At 34.6% G+C, this 24,085-nt stretch overlaps 1 long non-coding RNA gene across 2 annotated transcripts in view; it reads right to left on the bottom strand.

Annotated features, from left to right (window-relative positions):
• LOC150107600 (uncharacterized) overlaps positions 1-24,085 on the bottom strand; it is a 50,656-nt gene that overhangs the window by 7,068 nt on the left and 19,503 nt on the right. The window contains exon 2 of one of the 2 annotated variants that reach the window (XR_016548204.1): positions 2,932-3,003. The exons of the other annotated variant lie outside the window; for it this stretch is intronic. This is a non-coding gene — a long non-coding RNA (uncharacterized LOC150107600). The remainder of the gene's footprint in view (positions 1-2,931; positions 3,004-24,085) is intronic. 2 annotated transcript variants of the gene reach the window in all.

Here is a 24,085-nt window from a genome sequence, read left to right as displayed (position 1 = left end):
ATTTATTTTTTCTGGATGCATTTTTCAGATAGAACAATTAATGAATTGTTCTATCTGAGGAATGCATCCACTCAATGAAATCAACAAAAAAATCAACATTTTTTTTGTTGATTTCATTTATGGTTGTGTATGGAAACGGATCGATCCATTAATAAACGGGGGGGCGGATACTTAATAGATGATCAAGTATTTATTCCTCTCAAATCGTTATAAACAGTTACTATCACGAAATATCTCTAATATTACAAGAATGATAGGAAATATTATTGGCACGTGAGATTGAAAGCAGTTTCCCGATACAATTCTGAATTTGAATAATATAATGAATAGGACTATCGGAATACTGCTAATGAGCTTTCGCAGTTTAAACAAACCTGTGCTATGAGCTCATTACTGGAGTACGCCAGTCGATTCATATTGCATTAGAAGCATATCCAATAAGCAGAATAGATTAGAATATTTGATCAATGCTCCAGTGGATTATCAAATGACTCGTGTCTGCCTAATCAGACATTTCTCCATGGGAATCTGTTCCTTGGTGGAGAATTAGCATTCGATTTCATTGTAGGTATTTAAATAATGCACTAAAACACACTTAATTCATTGCGCCACATTATCATCAATATAGGATGAAAATACTCCAGAGAATATACGTGGAAGCGATTGTGGACAACTGAGAAATTGTATTTACTTAACGGTAGGCATCACCGACATCAAATGATAACTAAAATATGCAAAAATAGATTTTAAGGTCAGTGATCGGCGTAACTATTGGAATAGAAACAAAAAAAAAAGCTAATTTTCATAAGAATATTTTTATCCTTCTTACGTCAAATTCTACATAACAGATCACTCTATAGAATGACGTCTACATGCCATCTGGTGTCGCGTTTGAGAACTAATAAAAGGAATCCGACTTTTTAAAAATTTCAAAGTGAAATGACTTTTTTTTTTACGTGTATGTACTAAGTATAAGCACGTTCGTGCATAGTAGCCGTTCATTTTTAACACTTTCACTAATCCCGCAGCTGGACGGAGTCATTTTCATTCTCCCAAACATCGCTAATTAAAGCACGGCAATTAACAAGATGGATTTTTGTCGATTGCGTGTTCTTCTCCTATCACTTCAAAACCTACCCTTTTACGAAGGTCGCTAAATTTTTCCTAAAATCTCTTCAGATGTTTTATTGGATCTTTTGGACTTTTTAAAACGCTCGTTGCTTCGTTTAATTCCTCATAATCAGGTGGCGGGATTAGAAGAGTAATTACAATGATTTATACAGCAGAGTGCTGTACTTGCAGTTAATTAAGTGGAGATGGCAGGCGTCATTCCCTTTCAGTTCTTTGTTTAAGGGATTACACATGTCGCCGAAGGCTAAATAATATGTATGCAGTTCCGATTTTTTATCCTCTTGATTATTTTCCTAAACTTACTCAGTCTCTAAAATGAGAGAGATTGATTCGAAATAGACTACATTTTAGTAGTCCTGTCTCCACGTATCCTTAACTAATATTTTATACTAAATAGATATTTTTATTTAAATGGTGCTTATTAAAACTACCATTAAATTTTTAAATCTTAGGTTTTACTTAAAAATATTTAAAAATAAAATAAATAATAATAAATTATTATTGTTTCTATAAATAATAATTAAAATTAATTCTGCATTCAGAAAAAAAAAAAAAGAAACTAGCCAGTCAATGCAGACTGAGTTGTAAGTTTTAACTCAAGCATACAAACACGCTCTGTACACCATCACCCCTTTCAAAAAAGATTATAAAGCACGCACAGGCAGTGGGAGTGTGTGCTCATTTCTACAAGCTAACCAGAAAAAAGTGTATATATATATGTGTGTGTGTGTGTGTGTGTGTGTGTGTGTGTGTGTGTGTGTGTGTGTGTGTGTGTGTGTGTGTGTGTGTGTGTGTGTGTGTGTGTGTGTGTGTGTGCACATACATATAAACAATGAAATCAACACCTAGCCAGCGATCGGTAGTACTAAGTGGTCAAATTCTAAACGAATAAGTTCCAGGGTCCTAAACAAAATAACCAATTGTATTTACCTTTGAATGCTACCATCTATTATCTTCCTCAGATAAGCTTAGCACAAGTTTCGAGGAAGACAGCAGAAAACATCCGAATAAACAAAAAAGCTTCAGTGAAGCAGTAACAAAAAAAAAAAACAGTCATGGATCTTTATCAAAAAGGAATGTTCTCAGTATTTCGTATTGAACAGTAAATCTAATAATACAGTTATAACGGTACATACATATACATAATATTTTAACTGTATATATGTAAATACACTGTATAATAACAAACTGCAGTATGATATTGATATTGAAATAAAAATATATGAGAATTAAATCATTCATTTATCACTTCAAGGAAAAAAAACAGTTATCAGTAGGTATATTATGTAAAAAGTGTACTATGTCTTTGTACTAAACACGAAAAACAATATTTTTATTACATATACAGTATCAAATACTGTGTGTATAATATCACACTTTGTCAATTTTGGGAAAAAATGTCGATTGACTGAAACGTAATATTATTTAGCTTCTGTGACTGTGAATTTTATAATTCTACATTGTTTTTAAAATATTTAAAATTATTATTATTGATGATGAGAAAATAAAAATATTGAGTTAACCGCCCTATCACCCAGAATGGATCTATCCTCGATATAATTCATCCACCATGGCTGCTGGTTGTTAATACGATCTGAAATATTTTTATCTTAAAATTTTACGTATTATATGAGAATATTAATATAACATTTAAATTTCTCCGAACGGTTTTGAGATGCTATAATGCTATGGTTTTTCACTAGTATATTTTTTGGGGAAAACTAATTGTTAACAATGCTTAAGTAGAGTTAACTAGTAAAATATTAATTAACTAGTAAAACAGCAGAATTAATTAGCTACCTAGGATTTCCTGGATAATTCACATGTTAACCACGAGTGAAGCAACATCATCAGAGATTCATGACGCTGTTTCTTAAAATAAAATAAATAATAATAATAAACAAATCTGCAAACAAACACTAAAACGGATACATTTTAAGATGGAACATAACTTATTCTACGCATAAAATTCTTGTTTAATATTTTAAAGTCAAATTAAGAACTATTTAGGTGTTCATTGGAAAAACTTATAGCTAATTAGAATCTTTTAGGAAAACTAAGTAAAGATTTATATATTCGATAAATTCTGACTCTTAAGCTTGCATAGATTCAATGACAATCTTAAAACGCCTTTTTATTACAGCAGGAGCAATGAATTCTTCGATGGATAACCAATTCAAGTGACGTTATGATTTTCGATGCTAAGATTATTCAACGAATCGCTTCGGTGACCTTCGACTTTTGACCTGTTTTAGCGAGCAGACGACATTGCGCCACGTCTATAATCCAAGAGGTTTATTGTTGATACGAATCACCACGCGTGCTTTACAGCATCCATTTATACTTTGTTTTATGTGATGGTGCGGATCATCACATCTTTATGTTCGCTTCATCATTCAGAGCTGCGTGTTACCGCTGGGGGATCAAGAGTTATCTGTAAAACGTGGCACGTGATCGATACGGAGCAGCGACAACTACTTGGAAAACATGTTATAACATTCCCGCTCGCTACATAAGTCCTCTGTAACCAGTAAAGGAAGAAAAATTCTTTCCAAACATTGCCGACATCTGTTCATCGACACTGAGCATTGGCGTACACTGCGGGAACAAAAAAAAAAAAAAAAAAAAAAAAGGAAGAGTCCGCCCTCGTAGAACAATAGTCGGTATGAATGTCATTCATAATGGAGCCTACAAGGTCACGCGTAGAATAGCATTATAGGAGTGTTTTGCAAAGCACCCTTAATTGATTTTGCGTTTTTTTTTTTTTTTTTTCACAAAATTTGTGAAGACTATCTTTTCTCTATTTTTTTCCCTTATACATGCGGGTCGTAATCCTGATGTTCTTACTTTTTATGCTGCTGATCATTGCACATTAGAAATGAGTATTGAAGCCCCTAAAGAATAGTCAAGTCAACGGTCAAATGTCAAATTCTGAACCCAGTCAGATGACCAGAGAAATATTTTTATAACATGAAAACTATATCAACAGTATGCTTACCTAAGACCAGTTAAGGCGGGGTCTCCTTAGCTCGTCAATTTCAACGATTCTCTTTGGTTGGAAAACAAAACTTGGGTTCGAAATCCCGTCTAGAATTCTGAAGAACTTTTATCAGGGTTTTTCAACTGAAGGAGAGTTAGCCGATCTCATAAGGAAGAGATGTTCCCCCTCCCCGAGAAACTTAGATTTTTCATCCCTCAAAACTGACAAACACTACGGTTTAACCCCCCCCCACACACACACACCCTTCCATCGGATCTGGTTTCGAAAGCCTACACGGTACCTACGTATGCGTGTAGGTGGAAAAATAGGGAAGAACAGAAGACCGGTTGACACAGTTTCTTTCCACAATTCTTTTGTTCTTAAATGGGTGGGAATTGGGGAAGTATAGTCAAGACGGAAATTTCGAATACGCTTTACAACAGAAACGTATAACGACTGTGGAAGACTGTAATCCAAAAACATCCGACTTTTATGTGTCCATGGACGCATTTGAAGTTTGGAGAATTAATTAAAGAAAAATTAAATTATAGAAAGAAGATTAGAGAATATATATATACTGTACAGGGTGACCTTAAAATAACTTTCCCTATTTGGAGGCGTCTGTAGCTAAAACCAATAAACGGAATGAGACCAAATTTTATATTGAGACTTTTGACGACATGGGGAGATGATTTCCGCGAAAAGAAGATTTGGTACCAAACTTCGCCGATAGTAGAAATTTTGGCGCCGGCGGAGCCGAAAACAAGCGGTAATTACATTAAAGACAAATAAAATTGAATAATTACATTTCGACGGTGTTAGCGACAGTCGCGTCACTCATTCCAGCTGGATATGTGGCGCGTTACAATGATGATAATAATAATCATAATTAAACTAAAACAACAACTTGCGAGAGACACAGAAATTAATGTAGTGATTGAACTCACAGGAAATAATGTTTTATTCATCAGATTCAAGGTCCCATGGACCACATACCCGATTGTCAATGTGCTGACCTTTCTTGCACTGCTTTCCGTCCTCTGCCAGTCTTCTTCTTCTTAATCTGTTCGTCTTCTTAATCATAGCTCTCAGTGCTACAGCTGACATAGGACCTGTACGCAAGCTATGAAGCCTTCTAAATTCCGAAGGGCCGCTACGGCATCGCACTGTTTAAGGTAAAACAACTTAACAAAGTAAAGCACACACCGAGGCAAGGTAGGACGCAAATTGAGCACAATTCGTCAGTCATTCGAATAACTGTCTGAACGTTCCCAATCCCTTTTTAAGTGGAATTGGTGACGCTGCTGTCATGTACGCATGGTAAAATTTGCATAATCTTTTTTACTTGCGTTTACTGCAAATATTTGACTGCGCCAGCTCCAAAGTTTCCCCTATCGGCGACTTTTGGTACTAAATCTTTTTTTTCGCGGAAATCATCTCCCCATGTCGTCAAAAGTCTCAATATAAAATTTGGTCTCATTCCGTTTAATGGTTTTAGCTGCAGATGCCTCCAAAGAGGGAAAGTTATTTTATGGCCACCCTGTATATACTGTAGATGAATGTTTAGAACCTCCATAGTTCAGTTGGTATAGGCAAGCCCTTTGGTTGGAAAGACCCAGGTTCGAATCCCGTCTATGACGTGTGGAACCTTTGTCAAGTGTTTACAATCAAGCGGTAAGTTAGCCGGTCTCATACAGAGGAGGAGGGATTTTTCTCTGGGAAAAACTCGGTTTTTCGTCCCTCAAAACAGGCAAATTGGTCGAAAGAACACACGCAATATACATACGTAGGATTCTTCTCGAATAAGAACAAATACTTGCACGAGCTTGCGCGCAAGCGTAAATCAGGAATACATGATTTGTACTACTATATAGTGTACAACATTGTACACTGTATAGTACAATCACTACCGAGAGAATTTATTGAACAAGTCACGTTTAAATTACTGGCAATCTTTTTCCACCTAATTTATTTTGTCTTCTTAATTCTATAAGATGACAGAGCTTTAAGTACGCTCCGAAAAATGCGCATTGAATTCGTATTTCAATAAATATTTTAATTAGAATAAAAAATATTAATTAAAATGATTTCTCGGAATTACAAACTTGAAATGAATAGGGATTTAAATGTGAAATAATTAATAATATTAAAGGAAGTCTTGAATTACGAATAATTTTAAAATTCGGGAAAAATTATAATGCTGTTTAAAAGAAATAAAACTTAATATATCTGAGATTTACATTTACGGTTTTTTAACTTAAAATCTGACGTGACTCGATAAGCAAATTCGCGAGAACATGCTGATTCCAATCCTGTCTAGAAAGCGAAGTCCTTTACAAGGACATTTCAGCTGAATATGAATTTGTCTTTATAGCCGGAGGTTGGAGAGTTTTATCCAAAACTCAAAAATTGGCTGGAGAATATTCACTCCAATTAGCAGATATAATGCATGCTTCTCATAGTCTTAGATGCGTCAGTCCTTATTCAAACCAAGCCAAACTTTAAAAGTCTTACAGAATTTAAAATATTAAAAAAAAAAAAACTACGAACAGGCATAGTCGGTTCCTTCAATTATAAGCATTAATCGCACAGGAGCCTCCGTAGCTCAGTCGGTTTAAACGATGTTCTTCGGTTGGAAATCGGGTACTGAATTCCCGAGTATTCAGTCCAGACTAAATGTTGTGGAATTGCAAACTTCTGAGCTGAAATCTAAGAGCTGTAAAGGAATAAAAATTTTAAGGTGCATTTGAATATATCATATTAATCCCATACACGCAAGAAATATTTGCAGAACCTAGCAAATTAGAGCCATGTTGTGTGAAAAGAAGGGGAGTCAAGAGGAGAGAAAATGGACTATTGCTGTTCATTTTGAACAAATGAGATTGTAATATCTGAGAGAATAAGTCTGTTCTAAACTACCAATAGTTATTATTTAATTCATTGTAAAATTTAATTATGGGAGGGGGCAGATATTGACATCCATTCTCTGCAAATTGGTATTAAAACTGTCCTTTATTTAAAAAAATAAAATAAAATAAATAATATTTCCATTAACCAGATTAATGTTTGTAATAATTAATTGTAATTTGTGATATTAAGCAGTCTTACATTACGAACATAAATCATTCTTTTATAAGATGCAAAAAAAAAAATTATCATACAGTTTAGTGAAAATAAAATATCAGAAATCTCTGATTTAATTTTTTTTTTCTGTTTATTTTCTGCAGTCCAATGACTTGAGAGATGCTGCGATTGGATACGAAGCTAAAACACACAAATGTCTAAAGAGAAGGCATCACTGCGCCTGCGCAGTTGTTTCTCCTGGACAATCGGTAGAGTGAGACATTTGGCGTACCTAAACTTAGCGCTATGGAATAAAGCTTGCGTAAGAAGTTGAAGGGGGAGGGGTAGAAAATGGATGAATTGATTTCATTAGTGCACAAAGACGAACATGGAATTGCATAATAGGTAAGGACTCCAATTCTGTCTTCTAACGCGTTCTGCTTTTTGCTTTGTGAAAACATTTTTGGTGTATTTTTCCATTGAAATCGTAAATATTTTAATCTCGATTTATCTTTCAACGAACAAATCAGAAATAATATTTCTGTTAGGATTAAATAGGACAAATACAATTGTCGTACTTCTTTGATTGAAAAAAAAATCGATCCAAAGAAATTAACAAACATTGTGTTATTATTTTATTGTTGGCTTGTTTATTTCAATCCAGTCTTAATTACAGTCTTTTCTAGTCTGTTGAAACTGACCAGCCTGCTTTTAATTGCTCCATTTCAAAACAGTTTAATCAGGAAACAAACAATACTTTCCGTTACCATAGCAACGACCGTGACGTTTCTGTATTGTTGGGCAAATGTGAATAATTTTCAGATGTCGTCCGTTGCGATTTGCTTTACATCGTGTAACATGAAGCTGTTAGATGTAAAAGGAGACATCGCATTGATCGCTATGAACACCTGATATTTTCACGCAACCTAACACCATCATTACATCACTGGCTCCCTCTAGGATGACACGATATTGCGGTAAATTTATAGAGTACAGCGTTGCTTATAGCGTTCGTATACCAAACGATATCATGTTCCTGACATCGGTGTGGAATGACAATGGAGATGAAAGAGTAGCTGCTATGCTTTGGTAATGGCTATGCACACTACCTGTTTATTTTATGCAAATCAGATTTTAAAACCGTTACGAGAACTATAAAACTACCAATTGTAATAGTTGTTTGCATATTTAATGAAGATTCTACAATAATATATATTTATTTCAACTGTATTACTGCGCTCTTTACGATGCTACGTTAACATCTATTATTATTACAGATAACAACTGATATTTAAACTAACCATAAAAGAATGTGGTTAGGCTTAACTAGCAGTCAATTATTTGAAAAATAATCTCTAAAACTGACGTAAATTGGTGAAGAAGAAGAACAAGATAAATAATAAATACCATCATTATTACTTTATATAAATAAAGTCAATCATCTAAACATTATTATTTATGGGGGGATTGGAATTATAATAGACCAATTATATTAGATACTCTTGTTTTAAATTTAGCGTTTTTCTTGTTTTATCGCAAGAAAAAAAAAGAATGACCAAACTACAAAACTCTCTTTCAGCTCCAAAACCACAATTTCTCGGATACACGAAAAAATACCAATGTTAGCCTATTGTAAAATATATATTAAAATCTCAAAATGGTGTCTGAAGTATTATTACATTTTAAAATAATTAAATTTAAAAAAATTAAATAAATTGTTTGTATATATTTAAATAAATCAATTTTGATAAAATATTATATCCTTTTTAAACTTTACACTCATACTCAAGTGTAAACAACAAAATTTGCGCGTGAAGTATCTTCACTACTTCTATGCAGTATCGACTTTTTTTTTTAAATCTCGGAGTTTAAAATTCAAGAGAAACACACTCGTCAACTTGAACAATTACAGCATCCAGCTATTGGGTGAATAATTAATTCTTGACGTGTTAACTATCTAGGGCATCTCGTGCAGTTCAATGGCCTTTCGGCGCTGAGTTTTTTGTGTGGCAATATTTTAGCAAACAAAAGAGTCTCCCTCTATTATTTGCGCAACTATTGATAATATTTAATGGGACTTTATGGCTGTAATTTAAGCTTACGTGTAATAGGTATCGTTAATCTTCTCCGCCAACCACCCTATTATCTTTTATTCGTAGTGAAAACCCGGAGCTAAAAGTGTAAAATAAAATCTGTTGTGTTTGCATATATCGTCGAGCTAATAATGTCACCTCACACAAAGCTACGGCGTATAAATTACACTCTAATCGGGGCTTTACTTTCAAAATGTGACAAGCGATTATTTTAAACACATGTTCAATTAGTATTGCCGGCCATTTTAGAGTTAATTGTGTCTAATCTCACTGCCCATTTAGCGATTAACTAAAGATAACATCGCTGCCTGTTACGATAGGATTAATTGAGAAAAGTGTTATTACCTAGCTGGAGATAAAGTACGTACTTTGTAACACAGGCTTAATTTAAAAGACCATTTGGACTAATGTGGGAACGATTTTTTTTTTTTTAATTGGAGATAAAATAATTTCAGTTCTTGTAGCAGTACTAGCAAACATCACCATAGAATATTCGAATTTTTCATCGGAACAACCTATCTTGTGGGGGGGGATAAAAAAAACGACTTATAGGGGGAAAACTTTAAAAAAATACCGAGTTCTAGATTTTATTTAAAAATTCTCAGAAAATGTCCGCAGAATTATATGTAAATACATAGAAAACAGTCTAAGTAACTAGCACACTCTAATATCCATGTAATAAAATTCTATTTGCTTATCTTAAGCATTTTTGGTTTTATTCAAACACAGGAGATTACTTTTCAGCTTATCCTTGTGCATATTTTACTGTAGAAGCGGTCTAAAAAGTAGTTACATTCTTTCACATTTAACAAAGCTTTAAAAAAATATTAACTTGAAATATAAGTTATTGAAAATCAATGCATTTATTTTCTTTTTTAAGGAATGTGTGGCATAATAGGCGTACTTCATTTCATGAGTTAACTTTGCTTATTTCACTCAACACAAATATTGAAAACGTTTACTAATTAAAATAAATTATGTGTTTAGACGAGTCTGCAAACAATTGCGCTAATATTTGCAAAACACCTCAATAATTACACATTTTTATTAAGTACTACGCAGCACTTATCAATTGATCTATTTCATTCCTATCAAATTCCAGAATTACAAAGTAATTGTAAATATGATAAGCATTTTGAATAAACAAAACGCATGAAATATATGTGAGAAACTGTAAATAAAAATAAGAATATTATATTAAATAGTATCGCCATCTACCGGTCAAATAAAAAACTGTGTCTCTTTCTTGAACAACTTTTTGACAAGTCCTGAACTACATAAGTAGCTTTTATCAGCTATAATATATTATATTTTTATAATGTCTCATTAGATCAGTAGACAAGCAACAATTTTGCTCTTATTGGTGAAGATGTACAGCATTTAACTTATAAAAAAGGAAATTATTTCAGACACCTTTTTTTTTTCTTTCTTAGATACTTTTGAAATATGTTCCACTTGAAAAATATAACGACTAGTCAGTCACATTATGGATCTCCGCTCATATGAACACCCGAAGGCAATTGTGGGAAACTATTCGTACATATTATTTTCTTTCTTTTTTTTCGTGTTACAGTCATGTTATTTTAACAAAGAAATCCACTACAAAGCCTCTTGTAGTATCATTCAAAATCTTGATGGAACGCTTTGATGTGCAAGTTTGTTTGTAAAGTGGGTTATCGCCATTTATCTAATGTGACGTGAAGAACGCATGTACTTTGTTACAAGAACACGAAGCTTTTTCGTGGCACATTGTGAGTGCAGAGAATACGCTACTCTTTTGCATTATCATTAAATGATTTTTCATGTCACTGCTTCAAAGGAAGTAATAAGTCTAGTCTGGAAGAACTAATGCAAGTAGACTGAAGAGAGAAGTATCAAAAAACGAAACTGCACACAGAGATCATTTGGTAAAGAATAATATTTTGTACATTCAACTGGCGCATTTGGGATCTAAGAAGATTAAACCAATGACAATAGATTGTCTGCTTGTAGACGGAAGCACCCGAGGTGGCAGAAAAAACAAAACCACCACAAAATCTCTCTCCGTTATTGTCCTGCTTGAAAATGCCTAATCAAGTTCATTCCATCACAAGACTGCATTCGATGCAATAGCGATAACAACCATAGAATTATATTTCCAATATAAACTGGATAATGAATCGGGAGTACGTTGTGTGCATTGAATTCCTAATTGCATACATTATTCATTCATATAAATTAGAGTTCCGACTTTCTGTCCATGTATTTAGCGTTAAAAGAATTATTCTGTCGTTAATTTGACAGAGAAACCTGTGATTAAAATCCACAAATAATTGCAATATTCAAATGACGGAGTTCCCGTTTACTCTACCCAGGAATAGTGTGATGCATAACGTATCTAGTTCGCCGTGGTCACTATAATGCCATTAACTCTCTCAGGAAATCTGCTAAATTACACGAAGCAATGTAAGTGGCTCCGGTAGCGTGACTTTCCTCTGCATCACGTGCTATTTTTGTGAGAAAGGTGAGTTACTGACTGCGCTATATGAATCTCAACCACTGATCGCTATCTGTGCAGGGTGCGTATGAAATGAAGGTATGAATCATCAGGCAGCCAGGGGTCTCTGTGGGGCATGTTAATATGCTGATTAGAATGCCATTGTGCTACAATCCAACAATACAGTTGGGAGCTGGATTCAGTGTAGGAAAGAACGTGTGCATGATAAAAGTTATCCTTCTCTCTCTCTCAATGTATTCTTAGTTGCTGTTATACTTCTTATTTTTTTTTTCTTTCATTCTTGCTCTTAATTATTAATGTGTATTGTGTTGTCTGCATCTTCTCCTTCATCGTCTTGACTGTTTTAAACACATTCGTACTCGTTTTTAACGCTTTATTTCATCTTTCTTTCATTTTCTCCTCTTACTTTTTATTTATATTTTCAACTAACGGTTTCTCTCCGTAAAATGATGATTTTATATCAGGTAAAATAACACAAAAATGTATTCTACGCATGATTTCTTGGCTATCTTTTTAGTAGGAGAGAATCGTGACTAGTACACAGATGATATCAAATTATATTCGTCCAGTGCGTGGATATATATACACAGAGAGAGAGAGAGAGAGAGACTGCATGTACCTTTTAAGTTGGTTGATTACAAAACAGGATTGCATGAGCGTGCGCTTTTGAAGAACACTTCTACATCACGCACCATCGCTTTAAAACTTTTAGGCAAGTTTAAGGAAATTCCGTCCGTCTAAATTATTTATGTCTTTACTCTTACAATGCTTAAATTTCTTCTCTGTGTACTTACTACATTTCACACACACACCACACAGTTTATATTAAGTTTTTTATCTCTTTCCATCTTTAAGATGACTGTTGCGATACTTATTTATATAACAGATTAACTATAAGATTATATGACATTGATACCCATCTGTGACACTCATACACGATGTGTATTTACAACCTTTCACAGGCGAGATACATATTTAAAAAGGAATTCTCTAGACAGAAATTATTCTGTGTGTAGAATTGTTAAGTTCGTGAGGGCGATTGTAGAGTGTGCAGTTGCATCTATAATGAGATGCCACTCTATAAATTGTATTTCTCTCACCTCAAATATCACGATGCATATTGTCATGAATCTGACTAGGAATTTGTATTTAGGTGAGAACTGCAAATCAAGCGACTCCCATTCATCCAGCTCATTCTATCTATTTATTCGCTTGATTTTCGTAATGTAGAGTAATATTATTTCCCACTAAAATATATACAGCTACTGTTCATAATATCTATATAATAGTGTACCGATCTCGTTATCACAAATGATCTCACTTATATTATCTGAACTACACATATTATTGGAACAACATACGCAAATTAAGTAACGTACAAGTAATCAGTATTATTTCTGGAAAATTCCCATGTTACTCCTTTAACAAATAAATATTAATTTTTATGCTATTTTTGTTTAGGAGTTTTTAGCGCCCCTATATAATCTCCGAGAGTTGGGAGCTCCACAACATAAAAAATTAGGTCACGACTTCGACCAATAGAAAGCAACACAAATACATCTAAGACAAAAACACCAAGCCGACATGACATAGCTTCCTCTTTTCCCACAAAGACGATACACAGTCGAGATGGCTCACACCCCGTTACTCCCACCGCTAATCTTGTTCCATCATATTCTATCCTTCTCCTCCTCCCCCCCAAAAAAACATTCTCTCTTTCACCTTTTTCTCAAGGAACTTTCAGCCCACCCTTAAGAACACGAGTTTTAAAATTCATATACCTCTTGCCTCACCCATAATCCACCCCCCCCCCCTTCGTTTCAGTCATACTGAAGAAAACAACCAGGAACATCCTACAAAAGTATGTTCAAAATTATTCTTCCCATGTATTCTTCATGTATATATCTTTAAAACATCAGTAACGCCCTATCCTGGGTTCGATTCCCGTGACGACGTGAAGAGCTTAAGGGTCTTCCTCAGCCATAGCCAAGTTAACCGATCTTGGGCTTGGACAACAGGGTTCCCCCCCCCCTCCCAGTTTATCTGGGGTTTTTTCATCCCGCAAGTAGGCAAACCGGATCCGTGAACATACAGGATACAGCTATAGGTTATAGTACGGCAACGGGAAACCACCTTGTTCATAGTCATTTCCCTAGATGGTGGCGTAATATATAGCTGCCCCTAAACAGCGAAAAGGCTATAACCACAACAACAGCACTGAAGGTGGCAAAAAAAAGACATCGAAACCCCAATGAAGAGTTTAAACAAATCGTATGTATGCCGAAATTACACGAACATAACGTAATCTTTCGTCTACCGCCTCTAATAGACGTGCTCGTAGTGAGGCATCTTCCTCCACCCCACCCCCGTCCCCACCGTTCTGCATCAACACACTATTTATACTGACACATAAAGTTATATTCCATCTCCTGTATATTGTTTTATGATTCTGCATATTACAATTGCCGCTACATACGAATCCACTAACCTTTGAATAATCACTATGGAAAATAATAATTTTTTTTTTTGTTGGCCCTTCACCAGGAGATCCACGTTCCTCTCGTGTGCAACAGTATAAACTTCAAAAAGTGCTTTAATTAATACTTCTTGTTGTGTGTGTGTACTGAATTTACTTGTATATACTTCAATTAAATTTCCGTCCATCTGAATACCCTCGAAGTTTTACTTCTGTTAAAATCCTTGATGAATATGTGGGAGTCATAAACCAACACTGGCCTGATAAACACTTGTGTAACGGTACCATAACTTCTTTTCTACGACAAGTTCACCTTTATTAATCCTAGTCTTCTTAGCATTACGCCTTAACTAATAGCATTCTTGAAAGTCCCTATCAAACGAAAATGTCCTATTTTTTATTCATTATTTTTTCTCAAGCCTGTCTCTTTGCATGTGTATATATATATACAAGTCAAGCACGTATATACATATATCTATCAAATATTACTACCTTATTACCAAATCGCATGTCCCAGTATTTTTCTCAAGCCTGTCCGTTCAATATATATATATATATATATATATATATATATATATATATATATATATATATATATATATATATATATAGAAAGTATTTTACCTTGGGTATAATTAAAGATACCAAGCTACTTTAAACCTGGTTTTACTCCATTTCCCACGTAAGCAAACCGACAAACAAGTCAAGTTTGCGCCTGCACGTAGTGCAAGTCTAGCTGATCCTGCACGTAGTGCAAGACCAAGGCAACTCATGGTAAAAGTAGAATACGCTCTGATCACTAATCTTAATATTTACCCTTAATGTAAAGCACATCTCCTGGAGGAGATGTATGATGCTTTGTACTAAAGGCAAGGAGCCACTACCCAGACCGGTTTCGACCTTTATTGAGGTCTCATCAGTGGGAACCAGGCTAGAAATACCAAGATTTTAGTAATACAGTGCTTTGCTTACTTGGGAAATGGAGTAAAACCAGGTTTAAAATAGCTTGGTATCTTTAACATATATATATATATATATATATATATATATATATATATATTTCCCATAATGTAAAGCACATCTTACTAGAAGATGTATACTGCAATGCATTATGGGTGGGGTCACTACCCAGACCCGGTTTCAACTTTTTTTGAGGTCTCCTCAGTGAGTAGCAAACTTAATTGTTTGCATACTTGGGATTAGGAGTTAAAATAACCAAGTTTATAAAATAACTTGGTTATCCTAATATACAATATCCCGAAGTTAAAAAATTTATTATATATATATATATCTATATATCTATATAATAAATAATAAATTTTTCGCATGTCCCGGTATTTATATAAATACCGGGACATGCGATTTGATAAGAACGCATGTCCCGGTATTTATATTTATTTAGTCTAAATTCTCAATTGCAAAATTTCCATCTACTACTTGACAAATCGGAAAAACATCAACTAAGAAATTAATTCAATTTAATTGAAATTAAGAAATAAAATAAAGTTATACAAACAGTATATAAGCTATTAACAGGTGTTGATATAATTATGGTGGTACTGAATGATGTTATATAAAAGAATGCCATTATGTATATATAAAATCTTATAAATATTATGTATATATATAAAATATTTTTTTTATTTTTATATTATTTCTATTTTCTATTAGAATGAGTTGTGTGTACTACAACTATTTTCAGGATTCTATTCTGGCCTTGTGTCCGCGAGGTTAGCCTAGTGGCTGTGCGCTTCGCAACCATATGCCTAGGGAAGGAGTGTCCTAGATTCGATTCCTGTCAGCGACGTGAGGAGCTGAAGGATCTTCCTCAGCCATAACCAAGTTAGCCAGTCTTGGGCGCGGGCAGTAGGGTTCCCCCCAGTTTGGCTGGTTTTTTTTTTATCCCGCAAGCAGGCAAACAGGCCCCGTGAACACACACACACGGACTACATTGATGAATACTTCCAATAGGGATGCAGCAGAGAAGTGGCGTGCCAGCTGCATTATTTCGCCGTGACTCCTCACTAGGAGGAGACCCAACGCGTTTAAACTAGATGGAAGGGAGAGATAGATAGATAGATTCTGGTCTTGTAATTTAGCATAGATTTTCTGTGTATTCTGCTAAATTATTTGCAATCCCTAAAAAGAGATGATATTAATAATAACTATAATATTTATATTTATAGCATTATTATAAATTCATACCATCTATAATAATTTAATAAAACGTATATGCACATTTTATTAAATTTGTGCATGGGTATATAATTTGTAAATTTATACTATTGCATTAACGTTATAGTGCGTTCCCACGCACCAAAGGTTATTAGTAAAACCTATAGTATATTTGTACCATGGGTAAACTAAGAAATTTTTTTTCATTTTTATATTTGTTTTTTTATATAATCCAGAAACCCTGCTCTAGTGACCAAACACACACGGACTTTTTGGAGCCACTTCATGCCTCCAATAAGCAGGGGGTGGTCTCGCACCCAGCGATGAAATTCATCTCCCATTTGACGACATTCACAGACATCCATGTCACGGCGGGATTCAAACACGCGACCTGCTGGTTGGAGAACGGGTACGCGTTTGTTCGTTGGCCAAAGAGGCCGGCGAACACAAAGAAACAAATGAACAGAAAGAATACTTTATTATTATTATTATTATTATTATTATTATGACCGATAAGTGGACACTATATTTTTTATAATCTACACCTTTAAAATTAATTTTATGGCTGAAAATTCAGTCAAAACGAATACCCCCCCCCCCCCACGATAGAATTGAGAATACGGGTAATTTAACAATATGCTTAACGATAATTAATGTTTGCAGAAAAGTCCTTGTAAATTGAAATAGTCTTCTCTAAAATCTGGTTTAGGGTTTTTCATTTCGAAGGTTTGCGTGGACAATTAAATGCTGTTATTATCCTCCACTAGTTTGTTACATTACGACTTTTTTTGTGTTCTTTATTTCCAAAAAAAAAGAATGGTTTCGTTAAGGAACCAACTTCGAAAAAAATGTAGCTGAATATTTTTTTAAAGAATTCAATTCAAAGACACATGTCAGTGAATCAGTTAAAACCAAATAACTGAAAGAACTAAAGGTTCTTAAAGTTCTTAAAAGAACTGGGCGATGGACTGAGTCCTTGACTCTTTATCCCGTCATCTGAATGAAGAAAATCTGTGTGAATGGAGTGTTGTTGAGCTAAAAAGCTCTAGTCATGGCTGGGTAATGGCAATAGCCGAGCCTCAGTTAAAACTTCATTGGCTACAGCATTGCCATTTGTTACCCTGGAAGTCCTGAAAAGGACTTTTGGTTAGGTTCAATACCCATATCTCCAATGCTCCTTCACTGAAAGAACTAAAGGATAAACTCGGCTGTAATTTTATATGAAAAATAAATAATTTTTAATTAGGTGTAGTAATATATTATATATTATTAATCAATATTTTTAAATGATTTTTCTTTTTCAAAATTATTATTATTGTTAAAAAATATTTTTATATAATAGAAGTATTTGTATATATATTTTATATATTATAGAATTTTGTACGACATATGAATCTATTATATAACCATACACATATTTATACTTTTTACCGCCAGGGGAAGATGTCGCTGCAATTTAAATTCCTGGCCAATACAAACGATTAAACATATCTATAAGACTATAAACTGTATTTACGTAACAATTGCTTTGCTTTAAAATACCTGCAGTTAATGTTATTTTTGTTCTTGCTTTTAAAAAGCTCTGATTGTAGTATTGATCATAAATTGTAGTAGCACTTTCATTGCGTCTGTGAGTATGTGTATAATTATTACCTGCATGAAGAGCCTATTCCAGATATTACTTAGACCGTTAATCAAAGGACTTCGATCTGTGTTCTTTGCGAAGATGAATCTTCATTTGCCAAAGTGTCTAGCCATGATTGTGATAGCCTTTTTTTTTGTTTGTTTTTTTTGGATGTACACTATTTTGCCCTTTGCGACCTTGACCTTGCCGCGTTGTTGGAATGACACAGGTAATTATACATCTGAACAAGGTCGCCAGCAAACAAATGTAGAAATCGTGATGTCGCTTTAGAGCTACCACTACTTTCTTCCCCTGAAGCAATAAGCATAATTAGACTCGAAGACACATTTATAGCGTTGGGGGGGGGGGGGGGGGGGGAGAATGAAGGAATCAAGAAAGAAAATTACTAGAGATATCGGTGGAGACTTTTAGGTGGAATCGAATGAGCGTTGGGTGGCATTTCAAAATGCGTTTTATTGCTATGATCCCTTAAGGACACACCTGTATATTTAGATTGCCCCGATCAAATGTTTGTAGGATATTAACAGAAGGCACATTTAGTCGCGTAGAAATGTTTTAGATCTACTTCGATGTGGAATTATCTCGTCACTAGATGGCAGTAACATCTTATGGTGTTTTAAGTTGTAATTTAACTAGTCATTGGACTAGTTTAATTTATTGAGATAAATTATAGACTTTCGGTTATTGTAGGACGATCTAGAAATTTCATAAAATTCAGTTTATTTAATAGATTTAAATGTTTAGAACTATTACATCATAAATTTCTTGTTACCGATTGGTTTGTCATATAATTTTTTCCTATATGTGTGTGACTGAACAAATTATAACAAAATAAAGATATCCTGTGTTTAGTGGCTTGTCAGTTAGATTTCTTAAGACTACCTGTGTGTTCAGAGACGTTATTTACTACCTTATACTGGACTATATCTAGTGGTTATGAAAAGATTCTGGGGTAAATAAGGCCCTTAATGGGGTCCCTGTAAGGTGGCTCTCTGTCATGAATGTCATCGCACCCATCTCCACTAGTAAAAAAGAAATTCAAAAATCTTTTCATCAAATTATCTTATACAGCATTGATTAGTTGAAAATATCTGCATATATTTTTTAGCGAATAACAGTGATTTCCCTTGGACATCTTGTACCCGTTCACGTATAGGCAACGTTGAGTAGAAAAACATGAGCTAACACCATAAGCCAGAGATTCCTCATAGTTATCCAGCTAGTGTACATATCTCCGTATATTTTTTGAGAATGATTCAGTTTTATTCTGCAATAATAAAGCAGCTCCTCAATAAACAATAATCTGATTAAAAAGGTCTGTATCATAAACAAACAATTAGCCACTTTCCTATTACTTAATTAACCTTTATGTATTACTTTAAAAGGTGTTTTAAATTTATTCACTTTTATTAAAAAATATTTATATTAAATTAAACTTTTTAGACTATAAAATAACTTTAATATCCAGATTTATAAAAAAATATTAGAAATAACTCTCTGCTGGAGTTTTAATTTTAGCATTATGACATATACCATTATAAGTGTAATCCTTCATATGTTATCTGAGAACAAGTTCATGATCTTAACCACCGGTCGATAAATTAATTAGCAGGTACGCCCCATTGTATATGAGTATAGTCTAATAGGAGATGACATAATGAAATGGTTTAAGCTCCACCTCTACTCAGCATCTATTGGTGGTCAAGAAGGCCTGTGTGAAACAAGAAACAGCGATTTTCGAGTGACTGGTTTCTCTCACACTTAGATGATAAATAGCTTGGGCCTCCGGGGTTGCTTGCTCAGTAGCCATCTACCATACGCTGAGACTAACCAGCCGGAACGGTAGCTAGAGTCGGAAGTACAGTGAGAGCTTCAAGATCATTTTTCACTTGATTGGGTGTGGTCTCTACTTGGCAATTATTATAAACGATCACTGAAGAATTTTTCGAATGCATTTAAACGGACTTGTCTGTTGGGATGGATAGCAACTTGAACGTCTTCATTGTTGAAAAGATGTCCCATAGAAAAGAGAGAGAGATAACGAAAAATATAACCGATCGTAGAATGTTTGGTGTTCTATGATTCGGCCATATGTTTATTTCTATGAAATTGATTTACATTAGAAATTATTTAAATAAGCACGCCTACCGATTACAACAATGATTCATGTGTGTATTGTTACGTAGACTTGGATTGTTACGTCATGAATCGTCTGTTCGTTTGGAAGATTTTTAGAAAGCAATTCCTTTTATTCGTATTTGAGGCCTTTTGTTTTTCACGCATTCTAACAAAATCATGCATTCTTTGGAGTTTTCTTAAAAAGAATGCGTTCTGAAGTTATTCGCGCGTGACTTGTCAACAGCGATTTGTTCGCAATGTTAACACATAACGAGCCCTTCGTTTTTCTCTAAAAGCAAACTGCAGGCATTTTTCTTGTTATACGTGTCATCTTCATGCTACGCTGCATATAGAATATATGACGCGTCACTTAACTCTTCATTCCATGCATTTAAACGTTTGTTTCTCAGCAACATGCGTGCATTGATTCTGTATGCTGCACGTACTTTAAAACAAAATATCTGGAGGCTTGCTTCGTTTTCTGCGACTTTCTCTCTATCTCTCTTTCTATCTATCCATCTCCATTCTCTATACAGTAACGGTCGTCCATTCCCATCGAAAAAATGACATATTTTATCGTTGGAAAGATCTGGGTTAAATTCCTATTTAACCTATGAGGAAAATTTATATGGGCTTTTTTACTTGATAGTGAATTAGCCGATCTGTGGAATTGACAGAATTTTCTTCCAAGAAACACACACACACACACACACACACACACACACACACACACACACACACACACACACACACACACACACACACACACACACACACACACACAAAAAAAAAAAAAAAAAAAAGCGAACCAGCCTGCGAGCAAAACTAATAGATGATTGACAACACCTTTTTCGGTGAAGGCTTGGAATATCATGGGAAAAACAAATTTTTGTTTGTGGAGCATCCTTTCTAGTCTGAATGATCCTTGATTAGATACAACAGCATCTGTCTGTCCTGAATTAGTAATACACTATAGCTTTCCACTTTCTCTCTCTCTCTCTCTCTCTCTCTCTCTCTCCTGGGAATAGGGAGGATTGACACATGAAAATTAACATGCATAATACATTGACTCTCCCTTATTTCCTTGAAGTGAATGAAAATGAACACACACACGCACACGAGACAGAGGGAGAATTATTTTTGTTCATTCCCATTCATTTTTCTGCTTAGATTCAAACACCTTTTCATGCTATCGTGATCCGCAGTGATTTTGTGCTGATCTGGGGTGTTCCAATATTTATTTCCCGATTTAGTTTTTGATGAAAAGTCAGTTTACAGACTGAGATACACGGATGCAACCGTTCTTCTAAGAATGTAGTGATATTGTCTTCATTTTTAATTCATTAGTCTTAAAAATTTCTATCTCACACACACATCAGAAACGAGCACTCAATCTTGTCACTTTGATCTCCCACCCTCATCGGTAGTTAGCATCTTTTTCCTCCAGCATTCGACAAGCGTTGATAAGAGTGTGAATTCGTTGCACGTATATTCTGCCACTATGTTGACTATGGCGTTTGATGAAAAGAGAGACTATTCTTCCGTCCCCCACCTTCCTGTTTCCTTTTGTTTACATCATGTTAACCACGTAAACGTCCCGTGAAGTCCCAGGTTAGGAGGAGAAAAAAAAAAAGGCCGGAATCTATTCAACAAGTTGTCTGCTTCAATTACAGATCGGTGGAAATGTTCAAGAGGTTCAGTGAAACTAATCGAAATGCACTTTGCGTTCCTGAGTGAAAAGAATTCTTTGTTCTCACCTTTGATACATTTCTTTTGAAGGTTTCGCAATGGACAAAGAGCTTGGTGTACACATGTGCCTGTTAGAAAGGCTTGGGATGTTAGTGGATCCGACATAACCTCTGGAACAATTTCCTTTTCTATTCAACTGTCAGTGGGACAAGAGGATGAAGATAAATGAGATGGAACGAATGATAAATAGAAAAGAGGACGAAGACGAAAAGATTAAAGGAAAAATGCTAAAAACTATCGTTATAATTGCAAGTTAAAAGAATCGCAAGTGGACAGTAATAAGGTTGAATTTACCAGAAAAATTGGAACGGAAATTAGGAATCAAATTATCTATAAAGGACAAAGAATATTCACAAAGCAATTCATTAGAACTTAAAAATGTTTGGGCCCTTTGATATTGCGGGGGGGGGGGGTAATGTAAGCAGGTAATCTCTCTGGCAATTCAAGAGTAAGTTGCACAAAGGCAAGAGTAGAATTACCTTTTAAGATTGTTCCAAAGCATATTTTGTTGTGTTGTCATTTTAACGCTAATATAACGTGTTTAACACGTTTCTTGATCATTTTGTACATTTCCAGTTAGTGAATTATGTGGCGAACAGAACTGAAGATGAATTAACCGATCTTATACGGTGTGACAAGTTTTTCCCTTCGCAAATTATGGTTTTTCATCCCACGAAATAGGCAAGCTGATCAGAAAAACACACTGAATTTTGTCGAATAAATTTTCTCTGCACTCAATACATCCGAAATAACCTGATTGAAATGTATGACTTAGGAGATATCGATTGGTTCAGCTCTAATGTATAAATAACCACAAGAGATATATTATTGTTGAAATTTTATTAATAAATTTGACAAAATCCAAATTGGAAAACTATAAATGATTTATTTAAGTTAAGGGATATGTTTAAACTTAAATAAGTTTAGGTCGCCGAATTGAAGCCTTTGGCTCTTTATATAATCCATAAATGATTTATTTTGACGTTATTGGGTGTTTATTCCCCCCCCCCACTCCCTAAATAAAGATTCCTCGTGTAATATCTGCTATTGTTGATACGTGAGCATTCTAAAAGTTGGTGCCTATATTTTAGTTGATTGTAATTTTTCAAACAATGAAAAATCAGAATTGTAAGCCTGTCGATGTTTAAATTCAATGGTATTTTGGCCATTAAATTATCATTTCGTACTGGGATTTTTTTCAGTCTTTTCAATTCTTAGTGAGTACTCAAATAAAAATAAACTCAAACAAACAAAATACAAAAACATGTTCGAAACCGGTGTTTTTGAAAGGAAACTGAGGGCGCTCGAAAGAAAACCAATCCTAACACTACACTCAGAAATTGGCCAAATGCTGACCGCAAATAAACAAAGAGAGAGATAAGCAGCAGTAAGTCGTATACTATCTCCACTCTGATTCAACGAAACCAATAACTATAAATCACGAGCCTTCCCCTCCCCCCCTCCAATCTCGTAAAGATAGAATTGTGCTTATTCAGTCTCAAACTGTTTTCTCTGTTCTTTTCGTTTTGCCTTTTTCCCCCATGTTTATATATATACTTAAAAACCTCTGAAAACGTAACAGTTCATCAAGAGAAACTTTATAATATCATTGTGTCTATAATAAACCGATTTTTAATTTTAGATTAAAAAAAAACGGACGTAAACAATGTACGAGAATATTTGCTTAACATTTTTGAATTCAGTTGTTTCTATCTCTTCGGATATTCTGCATCTTTGAATGACATGTCAAAATATAAATTGTATGCTTTTTATTTATTTATTTATTTATTCGTCTGGGGGTCCCCCCCCGTTCCTCGACCTCCCCGTAGGACTGGTTGAACCCTCCTAATAAGAGATTAAGTACTATATCCTATGATTGTAACCTGTGTGTTCATGGGGCCTGTTTGCTTACTTGCGGGATGAAAAACCCCAGATAAATGGTGGAAAAATCCCTGCTGTCCACGCCCAACCGGCTAACCTGGCTATGGCTGAGGAAGATCCTTTAGTTACTAACGTCGCGAAGCGCATAGCCAATCGTTTCCCAACGTTTTTTGGATCATGACTCACCTCAACGCCTCAAAGATTTTGATTCCCCTCCCTCTAGCATAATAGTTAACCAAGTTTGGAAAAGTATAACATAAATAGGTCCTTTAAATAA

This window comes from Typopeltis vanoorti, chromosome 4, assembly GCF_054136105.1.
Source record: "Typopeltis vanoorti isolate ZY-2024b chromosome 4, IOZ_Tvanoo_1.0, whole genome shotgun sequence".
Lineage (NCBI taxonomy): Eukaryota > Metazoa > Arthropoda > Arachnida > Uropygi > Thelyphonidae > Typopeltis > Typopeltis vanoorti.
The sequence above is the reverse complement of the archived record's forward strand: the minus strand, read 5'-3'. Positions and strand labels throughout refer to the sequence as shown.